The sequence below is a fragment of the Struthio camelus genome, chromosome 4 (assembly GCF_040807025.1).
Source record: "Struthio camelus isolate bStrCam1 chromosome 4, bStrCam1.hap1, whole genome shotgun sequence".
NCBI classification, from domain to species: domain Eukaryota; kingdom Metazoa; phylum Chordata; class Aves; order Struthioniformes; family Struthionidae; genus Struthio; species Struthio camelus.
This window is the reverse complement of record NC_090945.1, coordinates 24,254,704-24,282,629: the sequence shown is the minus strand read 5'-3', so window position 1 is coordinate 24,282,629 and position 27,926 is coordinate 24,254,704. Positions and strand designations below refer to the sequence as shown.

Sequence of the window (27,926 nt, the reverse complement as noted above, 5' to 3'; positions counted from 1 at the left end):
CTACAGGACTTCATGCGCAAATATAATCCAGAAACTTTCTCTTCTGGTCCCAGGTGAGCCACTTTACTTCTCTTTTATTTTGGACAATGCAGTGTTTTATCTGTGTATCTTTCCTCACGTTTGTCTGTATCTCTTGAGGCAGTGAGTTCTTTTGATGCTTGGGACTTCTGGTGCCCTGCTCTTGCACTGTGCACTGCAGTGTCAAGCACAGAAGCAGCCAGTTTCACCAGTTCACTACCAGCTCCAGAGAAACTTGGGTCCAAAGCAAAGCAACTCTGTCTGTGTGGGAGGCCTGGGCACAAGGCCAGACTGTGCCACTTCTGGATTGTGAGAAGGCAGGAGAATCTGCATGGTGCTACAACACTGTATGGCTTAAAGATGCCTTAGCTGTTCTGGAGAAATTACCCATAAATGGTAATTAAAAAACAACATTTTTAACAACACCATGCATAAAATGTCTGGCATGCTGTACAATGCAGCCCTAATGGTTATCTAGAAAGTACCAAGAATTTTTCATTCATCCTCCACTGAAGCTGACAGAAGGAAGCTGTTCTTAGTAGGAAAAAAGTGTACCACTGAAATAGCTGTGAAAATTACCCATCTAAATGATCATTTGCAGCAACTCACTAGTCCTATAGCATATTCTAATTCCATAAGAAATATTAGTATACTTCAGTGACTGTCAGCTGCCACTGTATTTTTTAGTAAAATATATGACTGTCTGTATGTCTGTCACGTTGTTGCTCTCCACATGAGAACGTGACAGCAAGCTAAGAAACCTAGAAAGTTTGGGTTATTTCATCATCCTCTCCTTCCCTACTGCAAGTCTCTTTCCTTTATGTAGTAACATTTGAGTTGGAGAGCAGAGATTTGCTGTGGTATGGATTTCTTTAAAGTTGTTTTTGATGCAATTGGAATCAATGACACTTTCTCCTCACAACAATGATGCCAGAGCAACTTTGTAACCACTTTATTTGTATGTTCTACTTCCCTGCTATCATCCTTTAGGATATCCTGGGGAAAAATAAACCAAAACCAACCACAAAGTTCCTATATAAGCAAAATCGGATGTTAGGTTAAACAGTCCACTGGAGCTGACTGAAAGCTTTGCATTAACAAGCAAGCCTTTTGTTGAATGGGTTGGAAACAGTGCAAGGAGGAGTTTGCGAAACAAGGCAGTAGCTCTGTGAGTTCTGTGCAGGCCTCCAGAGGGAGGGAGAGGAGGAAGTCTCTCCTCTTTTATTAACTGATGAACATTAGTCCCTTTGGTCAGACTGCTAGGCGCCTCCTGGAGCTTAACCTCAGATTAACATCTGCTTCGTTTCAGTGTCTGTCTGATAGTGATATCAATAAACCTCATCTTCTTACAGTAAAAACTGATAATTAAATCTGTGCCCGCTGACTCATTATCTCTTGTGCCCTGGGGAATAATTGTGAATGATAAAGGTTTAAGAGATAAACGTATTTTATATTTAACTGAATAGTGAATATGAAGCTCTTGTCAGCATGATGAGGGGCTCATCACATGTAGCTAAAGTTTATCTAAAGATCATACAAAGTGCAGAAAGAGGCAGACTGAACTTCCTCCTTTTGGTTTAGACCTGCTGTAAATGGGTGAAGTCCCATTGACTTCAGTAGATTTAGACCTTTTGCATCGGGGCTGTACCTACGTGTTTGACCCCTCCCCCCCTTTCTGCTTTGCAAAGATCAGTGGCATCTGTAAAAGAGTGATTTGGAGGGAAAACACAAGTTAGCATGGTTTCGCATTGCATGTACATTTTAACTAAGAGCTCTTGCACTATCTAGTAGGCAAATCTACTATCAGGCTTTAGTTGGACAAACCTACTTTTGACCTAAAAATATATATTTATTTTTTCCCCGAATTTCCTCTAGATTGTCCAGTGGTGTCTGGTAAACAGTCTCCTGAACTGATGAGCCTGTACCTCCAATCAGGGATGAGGAGTAAGGAATATCCTGAAGGAAAGTGTTAGGCACAAAATGCTTTGAGTGAGGAGAGGGCTGACAAGCACTTTCTAGTACTATGTGTGAGGCCCTGTGAAGAACAGTGTGTTTTGGTGAGAAGCCTTTGATAGCTTGCCTTCAAGCTGGCAGAAATATCTATCTTGCCCTCGCCACAGTAGCATCTGAGCGCTGTGCTAAAACCTACGAAAGGCCCCAATAGTGTTGCTCAGCTGTGCTCCTGTCAACCTCAAGTTGTTACACTGTTTTCTGTGGTCAACACAATGATAAGCCAGAGAAGACTATGGACTAGAGAGGACTCAGTCCCCAGTGTTAGAAAGATTTGTATAGGTGTTTCACTTTATGTACCGCCAGCAGTTTCAAGGATGCTCCTGCAGGCAGGATCAGAGCCTTTGAGTTGAGGATTTTTTATTTGTTTGGTGAGAAGACGGAATGGGGAAAGGAGAGAGAAAGGCAAAAAAAAACCAAAAAGGACATTTAATCTTGCTTTTTTAAACAACAAGCCTACATGTTTGTATATTTGGAAGAAGTCACTGTCAAGGAATGAAAATGCAAAGAGTGAATCAAAACAATGGTATAGTAATGCAACACTGACATAAACAGGAGAGCTTGAGACTTTTTTGAATTTTTTGTCAAATTGAGTCCTGCTGGTTTGGGAAAAACAATGCAGTAGGGTCTGTTAAACTGGTTTGCATAAGCACTGATTTTCAAATAGGTAAAAGTGTAGAAGAAAGGCTAAAATAGTTCAAACTCGTGCACATTTATCTTTTTCAATCTTTTGCGAAAGAATGGTTTGTGCAATTCATCTAATATGATTACTTCTGGAGATGGACCAAGATACGTAAGATCCTTCTGTGATTTAGGCATAACGTCACTCAGCCGGCACTAGGATTTGGGTTCAGTTCTGGAATGTTATGTGCCAGGCGCTGGGAATGCTGGCTCTGCGTGGTGTAAGCTGGTACACAGGAAATGTACCTTTTAGTTTGGGATCTGCTCTGCAGCCCAGGTCACCGAGCCAGAGTCGTAACTGAAGCGCTCCCTGAAATCTTTGAGTGTCTGATTTGAAGGTCTGAATGTGGTGCAGCTTGAGTTGTTTATGAGTGAGGACATTTAAATGCCTTTGTTAGACATTCCTAACTGATCGCGCTGCAGTCAAAGTTTATTTAGGTTTAATTAAGAAAAACACTAACCCCACCTCCACTGTAGAGTTCTGCACTACCCCTGACTGTTGTAAGATTAAAGCAGACATAGGTGAAGTATCACAGTGATCTCATGTGAGAACCCACGAAAGGGGGATTTGGGGGCGCATATTTAAGGAATCTTTAGAGATCTGAGATAAATTGTTTCTACTTTAGCTAGTCTCTGTCATTGAAACATGAGAGTTAGATTAATATATGTCATTTTGTGAAATACTGATCCCATAAAAATCGAAGGCAATTTAACCCTTGATCTTAATGGACTATCATTTCAATTATTTAAATAATTTATGTTTTAAAAGAGGAATTCTTTTTAGCTGTATGTTCAACATGACTGTATATTCAACATAGAGTCAACCAGAGATCAGTAACATATCACAAGATTTTACCTAACACTTCAAACTGAGGCCTTGCTGGCAGTGAAATGGGGGTATGAGGAAAGATAATAGGCTGCATTAATCAAAGTTTTCATTGGCAGGACGAATCTCTTCTGCTGAGGTTTGGACTAAAAGCTTTTGCTTCGCTTTTCCCGTGTGGACAGTCCCAGTGGTTCAGCCATATGCATTAACCCATGTAGCTGCCCAAACATGTCTGTTGAGAGAATGGAGAAAACCTTCCTCTTACCTTTTTCCCCAGAGGAGAGAGAGCACACTTGAGCTTTGTTTGGCTTAACCTGTTTATAATTGTATTTTGCGTTAGGAAAAGAAACTTTGTTTAGGGATAGGTGGCAAAGCTTTGGGGAGACTGTGGGTGGCCTCACAGGGTCTGAATTTCGGTCATGGTTTTTTGCTGATTGAGTGATCTCCCATCCCTCAGTGATGCCTTGAGTGACTTGAAGGAAACCAGGAGTTCATCCACTGCGTTGCTTTGGGCACCCTTCTGTTTTCGCTCTTGGTGACCAAGTCGCTTAGACCTCACTGCAGATTTGGGCCTAGATTTCCTGACCTCGAAGGTGGGAATGGGGTGCCTTGGAGGATTGCTGCAGGAATTAAGTTCCCATCCTGTCCTACTTGTTGAGTTTGAGACTCAGACAAGAGTTTCTCTTCTTACATTCCCCTTCAGCTAGGGCCATGTCCTATTGGCTTGCGATGCAGATGCAGTGCTATGGCCTGTTCCCTACTCCAGGTGCCATGTACCCAGTGAGGGTAATTAGCAAACTTTAACTGTCTGACATGCAAGGCCGCAGTACTGCTTTATAGCCTGGGGAGGGATGACTTCTGGTCAGAGTCTGTTTTTTCAAGAGCTTGCTAGGGATGTAGTCTTTGGCTTGACTGAATACTGTGGACTCTTCCCTTCACATGTAACCTGGCGGGCTAGAGGCAGCTGGTCAGCATGTGAAAGGTTTTACTGCCCAGCTGCCTCTGGCACAGGGGTCCTGGACCATGTGCCAGGCACAGAGCTGACTGAAATGATGAAGCAGAAGAAACTCAAACAGCTTAGATTAATTGGGTGATTTGTGAATGTTGCTTTGAACATATAAAGAGCTATAAAATGCCAATTAATATTATGAGGTGTCTAACAGCCCTCTTTAATTTAGTGTGCTGTTTTCTTTAGCGTGCATTTGTAAAGAGCTTCTGGCAAAAGGGACTGTTACTGTTAACATTCAGAAAGGAAAATTTGGGGTTACATGTCCTATGTTGTCTTGCAATAATTAGACCTGATAATTTGCCTGATTAATGTGAGACAAAAATTAATGGAGCAAGGCTTACATTAATGGAGCAGAGCCAGCTCATAGCCTTTGCTCTCTGAGCCCTTCAGAAATTTCTGGAAGCATACAGATTCCCCAGAAATTTTAGCTACATTTCTTAAAGGAATGGTATCTCAGTGTGCAATATTATTGGCCTGTATTTATATTTATAGAGAAAACACTTCCATCCAAACTCTTAAGTGCTTTACTGATATTAATGAATCCTGGCTCGAAAGAAACATTTGTATTTATGAATAGGGCACCTGAGGCATAGAGAGAGGAATTATTTTCATGAGTTAATGCATTAAGTCTGTTGCGTATCCCCAAACAGGAACCAGAAGACTGTCGTGAGGAGGCCTTGTCTGGCACTGATTCTTCTCTCCCTGGAGCCTCACACAATAGGTCGATCTCTACTTGGTGGAGGCCCCTTAGGGATCATGGCCAGCTTGCACAGATTAAGGTAAGGGAGCTGTAACTTGCACTTGGGTCCAGGGACTAGTATAGCTTTTTCCCCTCCACTGTTGCAAGAGTTAGTTCTCCCATAACACCAGCAGAAAGGCATTAATGTTCAGTCCATGTAACATGCTCTTCTATGTGCCTATGTTGTCTATGTGTCTATGTTGTCTAAAACTGGGTAGGTGGGTTCTAAACTGTGCGCATGTGGCTGAACAGCACTCCCATAGGTCATATTGGCAATAACTTTATTATGTCTTTCTTATCTCCAGCAGTCTCACACCAAAAATGTAAATGACAGTCTCCTTCACAGATCCTGCTGCTTCTGCAGATTTTAGGGTGCGTTTTCATTGCTTTAGATTATTTCTGGTTGGGTTGGAGCTTCCACAAATAGACATAGTGGAAGTACTCATACCAGAATTTGTCTAAGCTGAGAGCACTTCCCAGCTCCCAGGTCTTGCACTCGTCTTGGCCAAAACTTGATGCCATCTCTCAATGAGACCAGCACGCTCCCATACTGCTGGCACATGACATCCAAGTGATGAAAACTCAAATGCACAGGACAGACAGGAGTTGTGGCAGGCCTCAACCAGGTGCCTCTGTGGATCATCAGGGCAACGTGACCCCAGGCTGTGCAAGTAGCACACCCGCCAGAAAGCACAAACATAGCCAGAGAGTCCCTCAGTAGCAACTTGCTGAAACTGAGTTTGATCTCCAGGCCTTTGATTTTTTTTTTTTTTTTCCCCTGCACTTGAAGCATATTTGAGGAAGTTTGTGGGTTTGTTAAATAACAGAAACGTGGCAGGATCACAGTCCTTGAGTGAGTGTTTAGAAAGTTAATGGCATAGGTTCTCTTCCAGCAGGTGTTCAGTGAAAAGTAAAAATTTCTTTTCTGAATCAAAGAGGAAATAACTTGTAAATTGTTGCTATCAAGAAGCTGTCTTTTTTTTTTTTTAATCATGTTCCAGGTTCCTGGATTACTGCTTTAATTTTTGTATATGGAACACAGCTAGAGAGTGGGAAGGATTGCTCTGAAGCAGTGGCCAGCTCGGTAAAGGTAATGACATCTCAGGTAAGCTTTCCATTGGCTTTACACCAGAAACTTTGCTTTACCTAAGCAATAAATATCCTCAAGATCTACAACTAGCATGTTAAAGTGCACAAATTCAGGTTGCAAATGCAGGGTATTTATTTCTCCTGTGAAGCTGTAAAATAAGGTACTGTTAAAAAACCCTAGCCTTTATCCAGAGCTACCACGTGGTGCTATCTGATATATGACAATTCACCTGCTATACTCAAGACTGAGAAACAACCCTACTGTCTGAGCACACCTTGGAAACGTTAATTGTTTAAAGGACAACCACAGTACTGCTGGCCGGATGGTGCCATTAAACAAAGAGCTGTGAACTGAGTCATGTAAGGTAAAAACTATGCAATGTTTCTCCCAAAGCTCACATCAAACCTTTCAGGAAGTGTTAAGAGAACTTGGCTATTTGACATATCTCTGAGAACGTGCATAGCAACAGCCTTGATTATGCTAGGGAATTTGCGCAGTATTTTTTCTCTTCTTGCGAGGGAGATATCTGCAGCAATTTCTCTAGGTTACCTTCACCCCAAATTTCTCCTGTGTTATGAGCTATAGTTAAATCAAAATTTTGGTGAGGATTTCCACAGGTTTTTCTTCATCTCTGATAGTATATGTTCTCCCCAAACTATCAACTGTGATGAAAGAATTTGATGAAATGTATACAAGAGGAGTAGAAAATAGATCTTTTCCTTTAATGTGACAAGTATGAAGGTAAAGAGAGAAAGAAGTGATTTAATTTCTTGACTAAAGTGTGTTAACTGGAAAAAAGAACAAGGGTTTTGGAGGGTTGATCTAGAAAAAAAGAATGTTGTACAGAAGTTGTTGAAGATTCATGTTCAAAACCAAAAAGTGGCCACAGTGAGTTCTTAATCTTCTGGGCTAGTAGAAAATAAACTGTGTAAAGTGAAAACACAGATAATACCCACCATATAAATTGGGCTAGCTACAAGCTATATACATTCACCTTTGTAAAGAGATTTTGGTAGAGATATGGATCTGATTGGTCCTAAACCTCCTCTATATGGTGCAAGTAGCAGGGTAGAGACTGATGCAAAGGCTGGGGCTCTGTGTCATGTTGCCATGAGTGGTGACCGGCCAAAGGCTTTTGTGGGGAAGCGGGACCCAGCCGGACCACAACCTTGGATAATCCATCCATGAATAAACAAGAGTTAATTGTAATTGTAACAAAGCTATCTAAAACTAATTGTTTACATTACCAAGGAGTTCTGTGTTTCTTAATATCTCAGTGTACATATTTTGCAGAAAGGCCAGGAAATTGGACTCTAAACTCTGTTGGAGGAATGCTATGTTGTTTTCCTTTTTAAGAAAATTGTACGCCATGGTTTCTTTTTAGGCATTTGTCTTCAGTGCTAAGATTTCTTTTCATTTTATTGACTAAACCCTTTAAGAATGAGGCTTTACATAAATTAAATTGGGATATAACAGCTGTTGTTTAGTTTTCCAGTTAAAAATATGTACATTAAAACAAAATACAACAAACAAACAAAAAAACAAGCAGTAACATTTAAATAAAGGAGCGCAACTGGCATATGTTCAGAGGAGGTATCATTCCAGCTAAATGTGAAGGCAAGTTCTGTGGAATATTAGTAATGATAGCAATTTTCTTTGTGTGTTGGTTTTGTCCAACATATGATATAATCAAGAATCCAGAAGCTGTTTAACTTGAGCCAGTAAAATAAATACATATTGGAGTATAATGCTGATAGGTATTCAGGATCTAATGTATATCCCCTAATATATAAGGGAAACATATATGTCTGGACTACTGGGTTAGTTTTTTCACCTGGACTTATGTGAACCAGTTAACAAGCTTTCTTAGTCCATCTGAAGGAGGCTGTTAAAAAAATATATAATTTAGTCAGAAAGATTTTGACCTTAGCAGTGTCAATGAAAGGCTTTGTTGCTTGGCTGAGGGTGTATAGCTGCATGCTAGAAAGTGGGCATAGCAAAAGTATGTTTTTGCCATGAATTAACACTTGAGCAAATTTTGGCAGTTAGTTGTATATTTGGTTTTGTCTGTTTCCATAAGCAAACTTTATAGGGACAAATATTTGAAAAGAGTTAAATTCAAACTCTGATGCAAATGTATTCAGTGAAACAGAAATGTATATTTGCTACACAATTGTTTTTGCTCCCCTGGCCAAGGACTGGAATAACTCCCAAGCATGACCAATAATAGCTGAGCAAATTTCACTTTAGAATATTAAGTATTTATTTACAAAGTGACTCAATAGATAATTATACACGTACTTATTGAAATAATTGGTAAATTAAACAGTTGTGAGGATGTTCACAGGATGGCATTTACAACTAAAGCTTTAGAGACCAAAATAGTTCTTTCTACAATGGTAGAACAAGAAGTACGTTTGAGGAAATTGTATTTGGTCTCAAAAATTCTGTAAACTGAGATTCTCACATCACTAGACTCATTATTTGTTGACAATGAGTTGTTCAGCTCCGCTTGTGAATGAAAGACGGAACTTGAACTAGACAAAAATCACACAGAGCCGTAACTACGAAGCTTGAAATTCAAGTTCGGTGAAAGCTCAAATCTGAAAAAAAGAGCTATTTCCACATGGCTGAATTGAGATAACAATTTAGAATGAGATTCTTTTGACACAGCCTTGTTCTGAACAAATAATTGCTTGGAGGAAATGAATAAAACAAATTTGCAGAGTATATAGGAAGATGGAAAAGACAAAAAGATAAAGATAGTTGCACAATTTTGAACTTCAGCAAATGCTTTGGAAATCAATTAGTTGAGTTGTGGTGGAAGCTTTGGTCATAACCTCTTTTACTTAATGTTTCTTTTGACGTATTATCTAACATTTCTGACCAAGGGCTGTGTGGGTTTTTTTGTCAAAGTGAGTGAGGTATAAAAGCATACTCTAACGTAGATTTTACTTATCAGTTTGCTTTCCACCTGGGTTCTGAGATCAAGCTGGCAGGCAGAGACGTTGACTAGAACAGTAGAATAGAAAATAGTACATATTCTTTTGTGTAAAAGCTGTAGGATGTTCACTTTTGGTGCAGAAGGCTTAATAAGAATACCCTATATTCATCTATTTCAGGATATCACTGTATCTGAGCACTCACAGTCTCAAAGTGTTTATCCTCGCAATGGTCTTGTAAAGCAACAAAGTACCATTATTCTCATTTTACAGATGGGGAAGTTAGGAAGAGAAAGATGAAGTAACTTCTGTCCACTGTCAAAGAAGAAGTATATTTTGAGGCAGAAAATTGAGTTTCATCTTCTCTTGGTAAGCTCATTGTAGTATGCACATACCAGAAATGAAGTCATTTGAGGATTCAGATTTATATATTTATTTGCGATGTGTTTGTTAAAGGAAAAGGACACTATATATCTTCATTGCTTTCCAGGAAAAGGTAATTTGTTCAGTAATAGTTCACTGTGAATAGTTTTAACAGCTGCACTGACTGTTCCTTTTCTTAGGGAGTCTTTCCTTTTGGATATGGTTTTCTTCATCTCTCTTTTGGAGTTTCTAATCCCTTGACATTCTTCCACAAAACTGCGCTACCTCTTCTACATGGGTCAGTCTCTCTTCATCTGTTCTCTCTCATCTTATTGCCTCCCTGCTATTTTTACCTGTGCTGAAAATGTTGGTCAAATTCCTTCATCTACTAATGAGACCATATGCAAAATTAGTTACAGTATTAAGCCTCTTCCTAAGTATCTTTGTCTCACTTTCTTCTTTTCATTTAACTTCCCACAAAATTATGGGGCTCTTTCCTCCCCACTGACACACTCCCTGCTGTTCTTACCTTCAGAGGGGTAAGAAGGAGATGCTTTTTCTTTCCACTTGGGAGATGCTATCGTGCAATCCCAGCAAGCTGTATTTAGAGGCGAGTTATTGCAAACTAACCATAGTCCCCATGTTTATTTGAGATGCTGTAACATTTAATCTCTGTCAGGTCAGAGTAACTGGCTACATTACTGGCTCTCACTTACATGCTTGTATGTAAAACATCATGTTAATATGTGTTATAAAATATTGCTTGCTGAAGTTAATCCATGTTGTAGTTCTGGCCTCTTATCAGCCGTCAGGAAGAATTTCATACAGGTTGTATGAATGATTTGTTTATGGCCTGGCTAGATGCTGAACTCATAATTTTCTACCATAACTAACTGCTTTTAAGTAGAGGCACCTGACAGAAAAATTCACATTGACAGCGTATCATAGCTTGGTTTACTATGAAATTAAGAGATAACACTATCTAGTTTTGCCCAGCAAGCGTTCACAGGTCTTTTACTGCACACATGTTAAAAACTACCACTGCTGCAGAGAGCACTTCATTGCAAAGAGTTTTCTAAAGAGAGATCCTAATGAATTACAGCAAGCATGGATTACAGGAGACCCTGGCAGCTTTAATTCTAGGTGGGCATCCACAGTCTGGGAAGGGGATATTGGGACACCTTTCTTTAAGTCACGATCCTGCTGAAAGAAGACAACCCTTGAGGATGGAGCTTGTCTAAAGAATCAGATAGTCACTGGGGACCTGTCAGACTTAACCAGAGAAGCAGTTTGGCTTCAGAGCCTGTTAGGTGAAAGGGAGACTGGGCCGAACCAGAATGGGGAGGATAGTGTTACTGATTAATTTTTAGGTCTCTCTGTCTCTCTAAACCAAGTAACTGATTCTTTAACCTCACATTTAGGAAAAATAACTCATTTTTACTTTTACTTTAGATCTCTTCTGATGCTGAGTGATTTTTAAGGTGGCTGGCAAAATAGCATGGTGATTTCACCAGGACACATTTTTTTTTCTCCAACTTCCTGACATCTCACCCTGCTTAGACATTCCTAAGAATTTGTAGGATAGTCTCCATGAAGATGGAAGGAGCAGTCTGAGACTGGTAATACAAGTTGTTTCTTGGGGAATGCCATCTCCCTAGGCCTAATCAGAATCTCCTTGGCATGCAGTGGAGCATTGGAAAATAGCGTGAAACTTGGGGATCCTGAGAAAGTTTGAGAAAGGGCCTTCTGTTCCTCTAAGCCCTCTGGCAGTCTCGTTGAATTCTGCTCATGGAAGTGCTGTCCCCTCTCTGTGCTATGTGTGTAGATGAGATAGCTTACATACAGTTGCCTGTGGCAGAGAAGGTACATCTTCATCACAGCATACCACATTTTAGAAAAGCTGACCAGTTCTGCTATTTCTATTGCATCTGTCAGGAGATGAGGCCCCTGTAGAAGTGGGAGGTGACAGAAAATTTCTTCATCTATTTATTTCTTTTTTTATGGAGAGGGGGGAAAAAAAAAAAGAAAAAATTTATCTGGTAATTTTATGTATTGCTTACGTCTCAAGCTGGTCCAGCAGAGGGTGCTTTTGCACAGAAGAGAGATGTATTATGAATGCAGCTCATGACACCCAGGTACAGGTACTCCCGCGCTGGAAAACAACAGTCTGACTAGAATTTATTTAGAGCATTTAGTATGTAAACACAGTGATAGGTTTATTAGATTGAGTTTATGGTGCAGGGGACTTTGGCATTTCTTATTTGTGCCTGGAGCAGTCATCTCAACATGACTGATGCAGTACTGTCCGATAACAAAATGTTCCCCCTTGGTCACTCCACTTTCCCAATGGTACGATATTTCAGTAAGTGCTAATAAAATATGCTCACATTGAGCACTCCTTCTTGGAGGAAGTAATAATCTAAAACCTGAAAAGGACCCTCTCTATTACATTTAGTGTAGCTACGCAGCACCTAGAATTGACCCTCTATAACATAGAATAAGCTTTATTTATTGCTCTGAAATGTCTTGTTTGATTTTTAAGGTAGTTGCCTGCATTTGGAAAACAAACCCCATAAAAATGAAAAGTGGTCATTTGTGTAAATAGGGCCTGAGTAGTTAAAAAAAGCCTATGACCTTGTTTTTGAGTGCTCAAACCCCACTCCTTGCAGCCAGTCCCATTGTAGATATGTTCCCTCTTTCAGGTTTCATTTATATTTCCTAAAACTGTATGTCAGACCTACAACTAGTCCTGCATGTGCTTTAAAATTACTCTGACACCAATTCCCTGCTCCTCCTCTAGTCAGTCTGTGTACAGAGCTATGGGTAAGTTCTCCCTCAAGTGTGACTGGGCTTTAGAAACTCTCCCATTGATAAATATAAAAATATTACTGTTTTGTTTCATACAAAGGTGGATCTGGTTTTGACAGAAAAGATCTTTTTTCAGGTATCCCCAGCATGAAAGAAGGTAAGGTACAGACCATTTTAGATGCACAGTGAGAAATAACAGTTTAACTACAGTGGGTTCCAGTATGAGTCCCTGACCCTGTTTTTTTGAAATCTAGACATGACTCTCACTTACTTTATCTGTCCTTGTTTGATGTATATTTTAATCTACTGCTGCCTACAAGTCATTCATCTTCTACAATTTTTTTGTATGCTGCTACTTGTGGCACCACAACTGTAAGCATTCTGGGCAAACTCATCATGACTATATTCAATTTGTTTTTAAATTCACTGGTGTTTTGGGTACTTTGTGTGTGCACGCACGTGCACTAAAAATGCCTCTTTTTGTTTGACCTGGTTTGCAGTCTGGGTATTTCTTTGTACAGCTTCCTCAGATATGGTATTAACATTATCATCCAGCAAGATTAAACTGATTTAACAAACAAGTATGAAGAAAAAAGTATTTCAGCAACAGAAAGGGGGAAAGGAAGGAGGAAGATGCAGGAGATCCTTAAAGTCTTACAGAGAGCATTATAGGAAGGCCATGGCTGCTTCCGTGGAAGAGTTAATAGGAAAATGCAAATCTGTAGTTCAAAGAAAACCTCCTCCTCACTTTCAGAGTGGTCAATATTTTAGAACATTTTTTTGCATTTTATTTATTAGTTTGCCAAAAAAAAATTTTAATCAGCAAGTGCATGGATTGATGGAAAGAAATCAAAGAAACAATCTGAAGTCTTGGACCCAGCAGTCTGCGAGGCAGAAGTGAATGTAGGTCAATACTTGAAAGTTTGTGAGGTGCTTCCACAATGGAGAAAAGATGCAATATAAGAACCAAGATGAAACATGTTTGCTCAGGAAAAAAAAAAATCTCTTGAACATTTTGATTTTTTGGGAACCTCTCTCTTCCTTGTTAGTGAATTCTACCCCAAGACAGGGTGGCACATTTGTATAATTTATGTCACAGCCAAAAGTATAGCTAGTTAGCAAAACATGGCTTATTCACATACTCTAAATCTCTGACAGGGTTTCTCTCTACTACTTTTTCCTGACTCCTATTTTTTCCTCATATTCGGGCATGCCCAATAATTAGCCATTAACAAAACTCCAAAACATCCTCTCTGTAAGCAAATGAGTCTTACTTATTAAGCATATTATTTTAATATAGCAAGTTTTCAGTGATGCAGAAACATTGTATCGTAATTTAATTTGAGGTTCTATTTTTCAGATGTAATCCTGGGCTATCTAAACTGTGGTAGTGGTTTAATCCTGCTGAACCTCAGTAGCAAGACACAAGATACCTCATTATGTTAACAAAAGTTACCTAGTCTCATATCTAGGACAGAATGCATTAACACTTGCTATTGAAAACCTGTGTAAACTCTGTCTCCATCACTGGCTCAAGGTGACTACTGGAGAAATACCAGTTGTTTCTTAGGAAGTAGCTTTTTTCTACCATGATCTACCATGATATACTGCTGATCTCATATATAACATACAGCCTGATTATGGTTTTAATACCATTCTGTGTAACAGCTGCTTTAGGGTTTTGGGTTTTTTTGTCACTTTCCACTAGTTCAGTATACTTTCTTGCCTATATTTGATCCTCTGGAGTTAAGACTTGTACATTCACTTTTAGAATGTAAAAAGGCTACGCAATTTCTCTAAGCATACAGCTTCCAGTGTATTCAAGAAGTTTATATTTCTTAGCAAATGCTTTGTATAGCTCTAATTTGGAGGAGGAAAAAAAAAAGGGGGGGGGGGGAGCCAGGAAAACCCTTTGAAAGTTGCAATAAAAATGATAGAAAGAAGCACAAGGCTGAAAGGCAACCTGAAAGATTGCCTAGTTCTTCCTGCTCTGTGATAAGGTCAGTTATCTTTATAGTAATAGGGTATTCTGCTTTAGTATTATGTTTTGCTAATATACTCTTGAATACTTTCAGCGATGAAAACACCATGTCACAGCCTTGCCCTACAATCTAGTGCAGCAATTCTCTGTTCCTACCGCTACCCTTTGTCTAACCTTGAAACGGAGCATGCTCTAAGTCCTTTACTCATTCGGTTGATGCTTTGAAATACAGGAGAAGAGCTTGAAAAGGTCAAGCCACCTGTTTCGGAACGAAATTTTCTGAATGACCTTTCTCAAAAAGGCAGTTTCTCAAAAATCATATTCACTGAAACTATTGGGGCTTCTCTTTTGAGAATAATCAAGATTATGCTAAAGACACATGATTTCATTTTAGCAAATGAGAAAGTGACAGTAAGTGGCAAAAAATGTCCCCAAAAGTAAAGCTTTTGTACATCCTGTGAAATGAAAACTAACTCTGAAACTTGCGTGTATGTGAATGCACGTGTATATGTTTGAAAATAGGGTTTGTTTCCTATTCATCTCCAGAGAGGGAGCTGCTCAGTGGTTTCTGTCATTCAGAAGCAGCCCACAAATGATATTTCACAAAGCTCTGAAATTGCTCAGCGATACAGAACAAGATGTCCCACCCTGTTAAATCATTTTGACTGAAAGGCACTGTAATATATTAAAAACTCTTTCTGTCTCTGCAAAATTTCTACCTATCCCCCAGACATTTTTAAAAAGAATTGAATTATATTCTCTTTTAACTAGATATCTCATTTAGGTAGAGGAAGGAGATCGTTAGGGAAAAAAAAGAAAGCATTCAAATCTCAGCTGACACATAAACAGCTAGTGATTGAGTTGCTCTCTGTAGCTTAGGAAAGGCAGCAAATCACTGGTTCTTGTTTGTTCTTTATGACGCTGAATAGTTGCTATGTTTTGGATAAATGGGAGTAATTTTTGCCAAGATATTCAATGAGGAGCTTTTGTGATTTGATGCTCTAAAGTGAAAATTATACTGCAGTGAATTAACTGAAGAACTAGGCCTGCATTTACAACTTGGTACACAGAGAGGAAAAAAATATATACTTTCGGAGCATACCTGCTGTAATGCTATCAGAATACCTTGCCATCAAAATTTGACATAAAAACAGATGACTGCTTTTGGGCGGTGGACAACTGATTTAGGACTTGGCTGTCTCGTAGCTGCCTAAGTGAGGCTTGTAAGTGCTAATTCAATGCAAAAGTTTGCTACATAGACATGTAGGAAGCATCTTTAACACCTCAGCATTTTCTGGGCAGAGTATGTCTAGGGTCAGAAAGACTCTACTGACTGAAACTCCACTGACAGGGGCACTGAAAACAGAGAAATACAGGAGGATGAACATCAACTGCCAAATACTTGCTCAGAGGCCTGGCTGAGCTAGGAGAGTCCTGCTGTGCAGTACTGCTGTGGCTACACTGCCTGGCTGGATTAAAGCCCAAGAGAAGCCCCTATTAGTACTCCATCCCAGAGGCCCACTGGGCACTAATCTCTCATACCAGTATGCAGCAGCACACCAAATGCTGAGGGTATTAGCAGGTTCGTAAATAGACAGACTCACTCAGATTGCCTCTTCTTCCTCCTTACTCTTTTGCTCTAGATGAAAAATAAAAGGATGAGCAATAATGGCTTATTTCCACAGTAGGCTTTTGGGGCACAGACAAACAAACCACATCTGATTTGTTGAGTTTTTAGGTATCGTAGGCCCCTCAGTTAATGTTATGATCTTCATTCTAGTGATGCTCTTTCATCTTGCTCCGTTTGCACAGTCTTTACAGTCTTAACAGTAATTGGGTAATGCCCTAGAATAAAGATTCACTCTTTTTTTTTTTTTTAAAGCATTGTTAAGCTATTTGGGAGGCGGGAGGGGAGGGGAGGGGAAAAAAATCAATAACATCACTATTTTAAAGTATTTTGCGATGAAATGCCATGTGGTATTCAAGCTATTAGCAAAGATGTTAGTATGTTTTAGCACACTTTATATCAGATTCCAGCAAAATAAATAACTACATCACATAAAAAAATAGTAGCTTCCATTCCCAAACAAGAAACTGTCTTGTTGAAACCTTTGAGTTACATACTCAAGCACAAAGTGGAGTGGAATGTTCACTCTTTCCGGGATCACGTCATCAAAGATGGAGGAACGATTGATTTGTTCTACTTTGTTCTGGCCTTAACAACTTAGCAAGCTGTGCAATAACAGCAAAGACTCCTCAGAAATGGGAAAAAAATGGAATTGAGAGGAAAGAGAATGCTGAGAAGGTCTCCTGACACTACAAGTTAAAGCAAAGAAATTTTATTATGACAACTCTTCTGGATGAAAAGCATACACCTGCAGAAACTGAGTGTTTAACATCTCAGGAGGTTGGTCTCTTTGCCTGTATATTACCTTCCACATTGTGCTGTCCAGGCAAGAAAGTAAGCCATTCATGCTGTTTTGCAAACACTTTACCCTGCTTTTACTGATCCTTGTTGGGGAGGGAAGGATCAAAGCGTCATCTGACTTCTGTGATTCAGAAAAAAAGTATGAAATGACATCAGGGCGGTGAAATTAAAGATCTTTTGATACCTGCTTCAGAGGTTTGCGCACCGGGTTTTGGTCTCCTCTTGCAGGCTGATCTGCACAAGCTAGTAATTTCTCCCTGTAGTAGCAACCCCAGCCCTCTCAGCTCTTCCAAAATAACTTGGGAGAGTTTGGTTGGAACGCTTACTTCCTTCCCTTCCAAGCTGCGAGAGCAAAGCCCTAGACAAACTGTGATTTTAGGACCTGGGCCCTCCACTTTCAGCCAATAGTTTAACAAACAAAATGCGTTTCTAGGAAGAAAAAGAACTGGCTCTCCATTCAGCTTGGCGAAACAGTCACTGAGAGGTGCTTTTCTAACATACAGTGGTCCTCGTTGCTATCTAGGTGTCAGTGAACTGCCGCTGCATCAGCTACTGCTTTTCCTGAGTGCTTCAATACTCAGTAATAGATGCTCTGCTAACAAGTACTGGAGGGACTGATTAGGACTTAAAGGGCAACACAGACAGTCCCCCTGTGCCTGCTGTCTTATGGGTGAGAAGCAAGGCTTTTCAAACTCAAAGGTGACTCATTCTTCGTGACCTGCTTGTCCCTGTGCTGTTCCAAGGTGAAGGGAAGCTGGCAGCAAGTCTTCACTTCCAAACTGTGTGACAAAATGGAAGCTGACTCTGGAAAGGGCATGGTATTTTTTGGTTGAAAAGAGCCTTGGAAAAGAGTCTCAGAAATTGTCTTGGAGGCCAGCATTTTCCACACACACTACGTCTGAAGTACCTTTGTCAACGGGTCTATCACCACATTTGCTAGCTTCTTACATAGTCGTAGTCTCTTTTGGCAAGAGAATCTTAGCAGTCATATGATAGCTTTCTCCATGGGAATGAATTTCATCCCAAGTAGGATCAGGAATTGTTTTCCTTTCAAAACCTAAACAAAGATTATTTCAACAACAGTTTCTCTTAAATGCTGACGCCTCAGGAACAGGGGGAGGGGGAGTTAGCACAAGAAGAAGCACAGCTAAGCTTCCCTTAAGTATCAAGCCTAGAAAGCTGAAAACCAGGTTACTCAGAATCCAAGTTGGGGATGAAAGCTGTGAAGAATTTTTCCTGAAATACCAGATTCAAGAAAGTTTTAAGGATAAAGTGCTTTTACAGTTTCTAAATCCAGTTGGCAAAAGTATGTGGCGGGGAAGGGAGGGAGTTAAACGCTCCCTCCTCCCCGAAAATACCATCTCTGCAAAGGAGTAGTAATAGCTCCTTTAGGAGAGCAGCGTGACTGAGGGAGCCCAGTCCCTCCTCAGTCCAAGGCCTGAGCAGAGGGGTCCTGCACATGGCTCAGACTCAGCTGCCCAGCCAGATGATCTGCACGTTGAGGCAGTCAAGGCCCGGGACTGGAAGGCTGAGGGAGCTATAGCCAGTGTAGAGAGAGCACGTGCTCGCTCTGGCTCTCAGAGTGCAAGTCTCCTCACGTAGTGTCCAGCAGGTTGTGAAGGAAGCCAGCTTGTGTGAGAACTTACATTCGCAGCAGCAGGTGAATGGTGCAGACAATACAAGTCTAAACTGCAGGCTGAAGAATAAGCCATGTTTGCCAGAGGATCTAGATGTTTTAGCTTTCTCCTCTGAATCAGCGATCTGTAATAGGCATGACTGAAAGTCACTGTCTATTGACAAAACAGCGTGGAACAGGCTATACTCCTTTCTCAGCTTCAGTCCTAGTCCCACTGATGAGAGAAATGGGAGCAGAAGAGGCAGCTGCATTGTGTTTAGTGACAGCATATACGCTTTTGATGAAAGATTTCTGCATTGGTTGTTGCATCACGCTCCTCTCTGCGTTTCACTGGTAAACCGTACTAGCTATTCCAATCAAAAGTCACTCTCCTGAGTAACTTAGCTGAGTGCAATCCACGCAAGCAGGATTTGTCTTTGCTGTCCTCCTTCCTACACACACTACAGTGAAACTCATCAATATCCTTCCAAGAACAATAGGTGACCTCTGTTCTCTCTTCGCATTTCTTTAATAGGAAGTTACCAGGACAAATTCTTTGAGATTTTTCTCGTACATGTCTACTAGGTGACATCTAAAGGGATGGCCGACAAGATAAGTGAGAGCAGCCGTGTTCAAGTCAGATGTAAGTACTGAGTGGCAGGGATTTTGTTAGAAAAGGGATCGTGCTTAGAAAGTGAGGTCACACAAATCCTATAATTATGTATTTATTATCTATCCTACTCCATCAGGAGTTTCATTTTGTGTTTTTGAAAATGAATTTGAGTAGTGCTAATGCAATAGTTTCTCCAAAGTTCAGAATTCAGAAGTAAGTCCTGCTGGTGAAATAGCTTCCTTATGGAAAAGATCAGTCCCCATTCTACCATTTAAATGACTAATGGAGATATTATCTTTAGTTAAAATACCAAAATATTTTTCCTGGGTATCTATGTATATTGGCTATTAGAAGTTTTACTAGTTAGTTGTACAAGTACCTGGCTCAAGCTGCAACTAAGTAAGATGCCTGAAGAAAACACTGATGAGTCACTCTTACTAAGGCTACTTTTATAAGTAAAGTTTTATAGTTTAACTTGATTTTGAAGTATTTTCTTTTAATTATTCCTCCCTCTACAGTGTTACAAACGACTGTTAGGTATATAAATTAACAGTATGAGTAAGCTGTACGAATTCAAGAAAGACTATTTCTACTGCTCTAGTACAGTTTACAACTGCTGCCATAAACAATAATAGATACAGGCCAGTGTGAACTGGAATAACTCAACCAATAGCAGGTATGACTGGAAGTTTCACACTTGGAGATCTTGTGAGGAATTACGAAGGTTAGTGGATAATATGATTGTACTGTATGGAACTAGTGAAAGTCTTCTAAATGGGGAATGCCAGTAAAAAGAACAACCCAAAATGAAATAAACAGCTATCTTGTAGCTTCCTGAGCAGAACTTTGAGAGAAAAATTAAATAGTTCAAGCTCTAGAGGCCCACAGAATTACAACCACTGCCTTACCCAGATGGTGTCTGTCTTATTATCTAGATTTCAATAAAAACTAGAAAGACTGAAAAGTTTAACCTGCCTAATTCACACTGGTTGGGAGGGTAAAGATAAGGTTTGTGTACCAACCAGGTTTGGTACCTTAGCATAAACAATACCATCAGTGTTGAGAGCGCTTCAGTAACTGCACTTGAGCCCCATGTCGTCAGCTGGCAAAACAAAACCTAATAGCTTTTAGCAAAGATATCGTAGCTAACAGCAGGCTCACAACTGGCCATCTCAAGCGCTTTGGTGCATCCCACCAAGCGATCGGATTCACCGAGATGTGGATAGAAATTATCCTACTTCCAGAGTTTAGGAAGTGAACTGGTTTCAGTACATTGCAGTGCCATGGTCACAACTTTGTAGGCTAATGTTTGCACAAAGTCTTTAGCTAGTCCTTATTCTTAGTATTTTTATTTCAGTGTTGAATTATTTGGGGAGATCCCTCAGACTCTCTTCTTCTAACTCCTCCCACCGGAGAGGATACAAATGTATAGCTGGCCTTAATATTTCAGAGTCCAGGCATTTGTTTTTGAAGCTGCAGATATGCCATTTCAGAACCCCAACTGATAATGAGGTCAGTGTGACACACCCCCCAGCCTCGTATTGATGTGATACTATGTTATGTATGTGAATTTGCAGGAACCATGTTCAGGTGTCCTTTTTACTGTCTCATTATACAGCAATTAACAGGCCTGGTCCTGAAAAGAACCTCATTTCCTTTCCCCTCTTCCCCCTTTTTTAGGCATTGCCAGTACATGATAGAGGAACTAAAGAGAGAACACTGTGTTCCAGGTAATATAGACAGAAACCCAGACCTTAACCTGTCTGCCTCACATCATTTTCAATAGGGAGAGTCTTGACTCAGGAATTGTAGGCTGTGTGTAGAATTACGGTAGAGAAGAATTTGCTAAGGAAGGTCTATGTAAATGCAATAGAGATCTTAGAAATGAAGCATCTCCCACATTGTAGAGTTAAGTAGACTGTTCTTCAGCTGTACTACTAAGCTTAAAGCGACAGCCTAGACTTCTTTTTGAACTACCATTATTATTTTATTCCAAAAAAAAAAAAAAAAAGAGTGACAGCTGCAAGAAACCAAGTTGTTCATGCTTAATGAACACACTTCACTCTGCAGGTAGCTGACCTGCACTAGGGATTTTTAACTATTTCCATTTCCCATTGGGAGAGTAAATTCACAGAAGAGCAGGAAGTGAGTTATACAAGTCTTTGGAAGGTAGCATCAAGAACAAAACTATATTCTGTAAACTTTCTTTATACTTGCGTAGCCATTTTACAGTTCTACTTGCAACGCAGTGAATTCAAAGTCTGCATAAGATACTTTCAAGCAGTGAACAGTAATTCACAATAACAGCTATGTGTTTCTTTAAAAATCTCCTGATTTTTAGAACAACTCAGCTGCTACCTTTTCAGAACAAAACTCTGGCTTAAAAGAAAAACAAAAACTTCTGTACATAAAGCATTCACCTAAGATACTTTTGTAGTTAAAAAAAAAATGTTACTTTTTATTTATAAATATGTACATACTTTTTGATAGATTTTCTAGATTTCTACAGAATTCAAGCAGTAAATTTGCTCCTGCTGCGTCATGTTGTCACTGTCTTACACAGAGAAGTATGGGGGAGGGAGGAAGCAGTTTAGAGCTGTTAAACCACTTTAACCCACCTCCTTGGAGACCCTCATACAGCTTGGACTCACTGAAGCTGTACACTCCTTTAAAAGATGAGAAACTCTCCCCCCCGCCACCCCACGCACATTATTCTTCATGTTCCTCTTTCTGAAAAGGTCTCAACTTTGCTAGTAGTGACACCCTGGGGCAAAGCGTTTGCAGCTCCAGCACTCTCATATAAGCCGGGCTCAGAGCAGCTCACATGGATCAATGTCCTCTGCAGTGCAGAATGAAGATTATAATATATTATATATATTGATTATATTATCCAAATATAATTCTTTGGGACTTCTTTTATTTTAACTGCAAGCTGTTAGTGTTCTGGATTTAAGATGCTCAAGGGGAAAGATTCTCAACCTATATTTTAACTTATGATTAGCCTGAAGAAAGAGACCAAAACTCCCAAGATTAAAAAAGCAAATACATCTCTGCTTTGATGAGCTACACATATCAAAAGTCCTTCACTTTTGGAAGGCAGCAGCCCAGTGCAACAGAACAATCTCGGCAAAAAGCACAAGGTGATGGTTATGTCAGCCAACACATGAGGAGGGCTCTGGCTACATTGCAGTACTTAAAAAGAGCCCCAGGCCACTCTGACTCAGATACCTTTGACAGTTTTCCCCTCAGAATTTCAAAATTTATGATGCAATGCAAATGTTATTCTTCATCTTAAGATGGGATATTTGGTGTTATCATGTTATCATTGCCTCTACTCAGAGAAGAGTTTTCCTGGATCGAGACCCTGCTATGCCAGAATTTCCATGAGATGTTAGAACGTGTTGTTTTTCCAAGCTGTAACAGAGACTTTTGGTCAGATCTGCTATATCTGTAGTTATAAACAGGCAGGCTTAGGAAAGGCTACCTGAATAATAGAAACATCCCGCTTTTTTTCCCCTTTAAAAGTCTGTTCTCAGCTTTAAAAAAAAAAAAAACCCAAAACACTTGCAGTTGTTTAATTTGGTGCTATGATCTCTCAGAGCCAAACCATCAAACTCATTAGCATTGCTGTACTGAGCGAGGGGGAGGGAGAAGAGCCTTATTCTACCCAATTTTTGATTGCTCCTTCAGTTGATCTTCCACATAGCATTCCTCTCTCCCCCATATAACACTAGAAAACAGAGACGCCTTTGTTTCTGAGGCTTGTATGCAGTATTTCCTTGCCACCTTTTCTTTCTCTGCTCTTTCAATCATGCCATTTCATGTGATGGCTTGGAGCCTCTAGCAGTCCCACAGGCAACACCCAGGACACTGCCTGTGGTTGCACGTGACAGTGGCACACAGCATTAGTAGAGAAACACCTTTCGCACTGCTAGGAGTGAAATACTTCTCCTCCTGAGAGCAAAGCCCCTTCACTTCACTCACTGACCCAGAGAAAGAGGCCTCATACTGAAGTTACACAGCAGGGAACAAGTAACACTTTGACAACGCAGCACAAGAAGCGAGCAGCCCCTGCATGCTGCAACGCTCCCATCTTGTACTAGCCACCATCTTGTACTAGCCAGCGCCACCATCTTGTACTAAAAACAACCATGGGCAGTTAAGCAAAATAAGGTCTAATCTGCTTAGAGCTACGTGGAAGAAAGCAACCCAGTGTCAATGCTGTGTGAAACCTCGGTAATTTTGTATGAGGGATATCTATCTGATCAGCTCAAGCTGAACAAGCCAGATGTTCTCAGCCTCTGCATGGAAATCCATACAACCTACCAAAATTATACGTCATGTATAATGACCCTGGCAAACTACCGCATCTCATTTCTTGTATGCTTTTCTTCTTTTGCTTTGAAACAGAAGTTACTCTTCTATTTAGGCCTGTTACACTCCTGTATTTATACAGCAAAATTAATACATGTTCAAGGAACGGGTTTTGCCTGATTTAATTCATAGAAATCCAAGATCCAATAGAGAAAGTATCACATCATAGGTAACCCCTTGAAGAAAAATATATTGCATAGGAGCAGATATTCAAGAAGCTTGTGCTGTTGGGTATAGTCATACTCAAAAATGTTTATCTTGCACAAATTTTCCTCCTGCCTCACAAGAGGTATCATACCTGATAGTTCTGTACTGACAAGGCTAACTGCAATCGTGGAAACAGAGATGGAAGTTCACTCAGGAACCAAGTTAGGAGCAAGACCTTGCCCCACATCTTTGTAGTCTTCTCAATTTTCTCAGTTCTTTTTTGAATATACAGAAAAACAAATAGAATAGATGTTTCTGAGAAGCCAAGTCACCTGGACATACCCTCCTTTTCTATTGTAAATAAGCCCTGTGAAAATATGGTCATCTGTAGTACCCTCATCGTATTCCCAGCATTAGCAACCACACACTCAAGCACGTTTTATATCTTCAATCGGTTTGCATGCATGGCTTGAGAAGGTCCTATCCTGCCAACTAAGAAAAAAACTGTATATGCTATAGTTTATTTTCTTTTCACAAAGGGATTAACCTCAGCCTAAGGCACACTTATGAATTTTATGACTTGGAAAATATTTCTTTCATAGACACCAGGATCTTACCTGCTCTACTGCCCAGCCAAATAGGACTTCTCCCATCCCAGGCCCTTCAGAGAGGCAGCACACAGCATTCCAGGAGCCAAGAGACGTCAAGCATCACCAAGCTACACGAGGTGAGTCCAAGACACCAAAATCTTACCAAAAACAGCCCCCAGACCTTCCTGGGCAGACTAGCCCATTTGGTAGAGACTGCTAGTCATTTCCTGGCTCCCGGTAAGCACCTGCCTCCCCCTCTGCAAAGAGATCACTGCAGCTGTTGGACAAAGGCTCCTCTCGAGGGGATATTGCTCACACCTGTGCCTATTCCTGCCTGATGCTGGGCCTGACACATCTCCTGTGCCCTCTCTCTGGCTTTTGTCTATGGCTCAGGGCCCCGTGCTTGAACCATACCACTTCCCAGATGTGGGACAGAGGATGGGCTGTTTGCCTGGGGCTTAGGAAAGCACCACCTGAACGGACAGTTATGCATGCTATGTGATGTAATGTCCTTCCAGCCTGAAGCTCTAAGGGCATGAGTCGTTGTGGATTAAACTCAGAAACTGCACAGAGTTAGATTCATGAAATGCAGAACCCACTTAAAATGATAACAGTGCTGAATTGCTCTTATCTTCCTAGACATGGCCTCTGTTACACAGTAGACAAATTGTTCCCAAGTAAACTGTATTCCCAAAACAAGCCATGACCTTATATATCTTATAGACAGCTACCCCAAAATGTGCATCAGCCCACATGTGTTCAGTTTATCTTAAATAGATAAAGCCATGTCTGAGGAAAAACTCTAGTGAAAAAGCAAAAGAGGTGAACACCAAAGTCTTTGTTAATTGTATTTAGCTGTCTGTCTAATGAATACTTGAGAAAAAGAATGTAAATGCCTTCAGCAGTTTCAGTGCTACCATTTGGGTGTAAATATCAACATTTTATATCTCCAGACTTGGGACTGACCATACTTAAGATTCCTGGTATTTTTAGTAAAAATCAAAAAGAAAAAATACTGATTAAAAAAAACTCTTTACGTGTGACCTTCAAAGTTCTTTTGACGGTAAGCTAGTAATAAATTCTTTATATTTATTACACACTCCACAATCAGTATTTTCTATTGCTGTTTTCTCTATTATAACTTCATCTACTACCATTTTAATAGTTAGGTGTAAAAGACATAGGAAGACACGTGGCTCAGTTTTAACAGATAAAGTTCAATTTCTATATCATTGGACACTGCAGTTTTAGCCTAATGATGTTCATAATTCATGAATTTTTTTTTGCATGGAAATGCAGTGTTTCTATTAATGGTGAATCATATCAGCTTCCCTAAAATTCTTAACAGCCAACACCATGCAGTGCAATTTCATTCTTTTCAGAGGCACAAAATAGTTTCATCCAGATCAGAGATAGCCTCAGTGCAATTTTCTCTGTGATCTGTTCCTTGGCTTGGTGGAAGTGCAGGTGGTGCTAGGTGTCAGCATCTGAAGCACATAGTTGCAGCCTATCAGAAGAATTACAGTAAGTACAGTCACAGAAAGGATTCAAGCAATGAACTGCAAGTACAAGTCGAGCAATTGTAATTGCACTGGCAATAACGGGATGTGAACTGAAGCTAGTACAGCTCAGAAGTAGACAAAAAATCCTCATTCATAGATAGTCCAGAGTAGCCCAGAAATCAGGATAAATTTGTTGAGCAGAGCAGTAGAGCTTAGCCCAGGCTGAACATGCAGATCATCAAAATCCTTCAAACACCAGAGCCTGAGGCTATGCTTATAATTTATAGCAGAAAAGAAAGCTAAAGAGAGGCATAGATAAGTACATAGTAAAGCACCGTGCTCCAGCAGAGTCTGTCTGGCTTCACCTATTTTCCCCAGATAAGTATTGTAGGCAGGGCAACCTACTCTTTCACTGTGCAAGATGTCATAAATACTCCTTTTAAGCTTTCACTGGAGAGTGTGTGACAGAGCAGCAGCAAGGGATTTGCCCTTTGACAAGCCCTTAGGCCTTTGAAAGGCTGGAAGGTGACAGAGCAGGCTCAGTTAAAGACCTTTGCATGGATTTTTTTTCACATAGGATTTTGTGGGCACGTCACACTCTGGGAGCTAAGCCAGAGGGAACAGAAGGCACCAAACTGCTCTGAAAAGTGACTTATTGTCCAACTGATGAAGAACATTTATTCAAGATTTTCACATTAAACAACATGGCAAAGCCTCAAGAAATTCCTCAGCCAAGCCCAGCATCACTGTGAAATCTTTGTTTGCTCACATGGACTTACTGACAACTTTGTTGAAACACTTAGCTTTGAGGAAATTGCTGTGCACGAGGGACAAAAACGGAGCAGACTGTGAGGCCGGGCTGTGCTCCTCGACAAGCAGGCATGAAAATGCCAGACAGCCCAGCGCAACTGCTGCTCCCCTCCACTGTGACTAGGCTCCTGGGCAGGGTCAGCTGCAGTGTTGCACGCCTCACATTTGCTGTGGGCCAGTAAGCGCTCTTCTTGCTGGGCTGGCAATGAACAGAGCGCTGCTGGGCCCGCTGACTGGTGAGGAGCCGACTAGCCACAGCATGCTAAAGGACAAGCACAGTGCAATTGCTGTTGCCCTCCTATCACCTTTCTTGGTCAGCGGCAGCCAGCGTCCCAGCAGGTGCATTATGCCGTTGTGAATGACCAGAGAGATTGTCTGGATGCATAGACTCCAAAGGGAAGGGGTCATGGAGCAGTCTGTGCATCCGCTGTGTTCCTTCAGGGAAAAAAAAAGCCTGGGAAGCAAGGATGCAGCCTTCGGTGGGACGATGGAATGACCGAATCTAACTCTGCTCCACTAGCCTGCTTGGGAGCTTTAATGTGAAGTCATTGCAAGCCAGGGCAGCTTGACAGAGGAAACTAGAGAGAACACCTCATTTCTGCTTGGGTTGCAAAGGGTAACTCTCCACAACCGTAGCCTTGCCAAAGATACTGGCAGAGTGCACAAAAGCTGTGCCCCATTGTTTACCACAGGCACTTAACACAAGGAAGATTTGCATGCCTCATCTCCTTTCCTACCTCAAATACAGGTATAATCCAGCCTGGGTCACAGGTAGCTGTGGCTAGTGGAGCCATGGAAATGGTTCTGTCTTAAGCTCAAGATAATCCTGTACCACCCACATCCTGATCTTTTCTCCCCAGTTATAATTCTTCATAACATTATCATTATACCTAACTTGGAAAGCCCTCTTCATTATGCTACATTCTCTCCTTTGCTCTTCCTGTAATAATATTAAAAATAATAGGCAGGACTTACCTGTCTCTGTATCAATGCCTTCTTCCTGCTGCTCGTCTTCCAGGCTGCTCCTTGGGTTTATTCCTGAATCAGTCATTGGGAAGTCCACCAAGGACCCTCAGTGGTCCATGCGCGCCGATCATGGGCTTCCGCCGCTACTTTGCTCTCCCTTATCTAACGTTCACACTCTCCACGTTCAGAAATGTGTTGTGGGGATGGGACTCTGTAGAGGTGGAGAACGGTGCGGTTTCTGCAGGGATATGTGGCAGCCCAAACATTTACATTTTGGGTCCTGCCTCTGTCATTGATTAGTCATGTAGTTAGACACCAGTCACCTTTCAGATTTGTGTCAAGGTTAATGTCTCTGTAGCATGGGACAGTAAAGCTTTTACCTTCCTTTAGATAGTGTTTTGATTTAATTACAAA

At 40.7% G+C, this 27,926-nt stretch overlaps 1 long non-coding RNA gene across 1 annotated transcript; it reads left to right on the top strand.

The window, feature by feature from the left end:
• Positions 1–5: 5 nt before the first annotated feature.
• On the top strand, positions 6–27,836 carry LOC104138017 (uncharacterized). Its single transcript, XR_692862.2, has 6 exons — positions 6–53; positions 5,195–5,323; positions 6,285–6,388; positions 9,589–9,684; positions 24,247–24,371; positions 26,314–27,836. It is a non-coding gene; the product is annotated as an uncharacterized lncRNA (long non-coding RNA).
• The last annotated feature ends 90 nt before the right edge of the window (positions 27,837–27,926 follow it).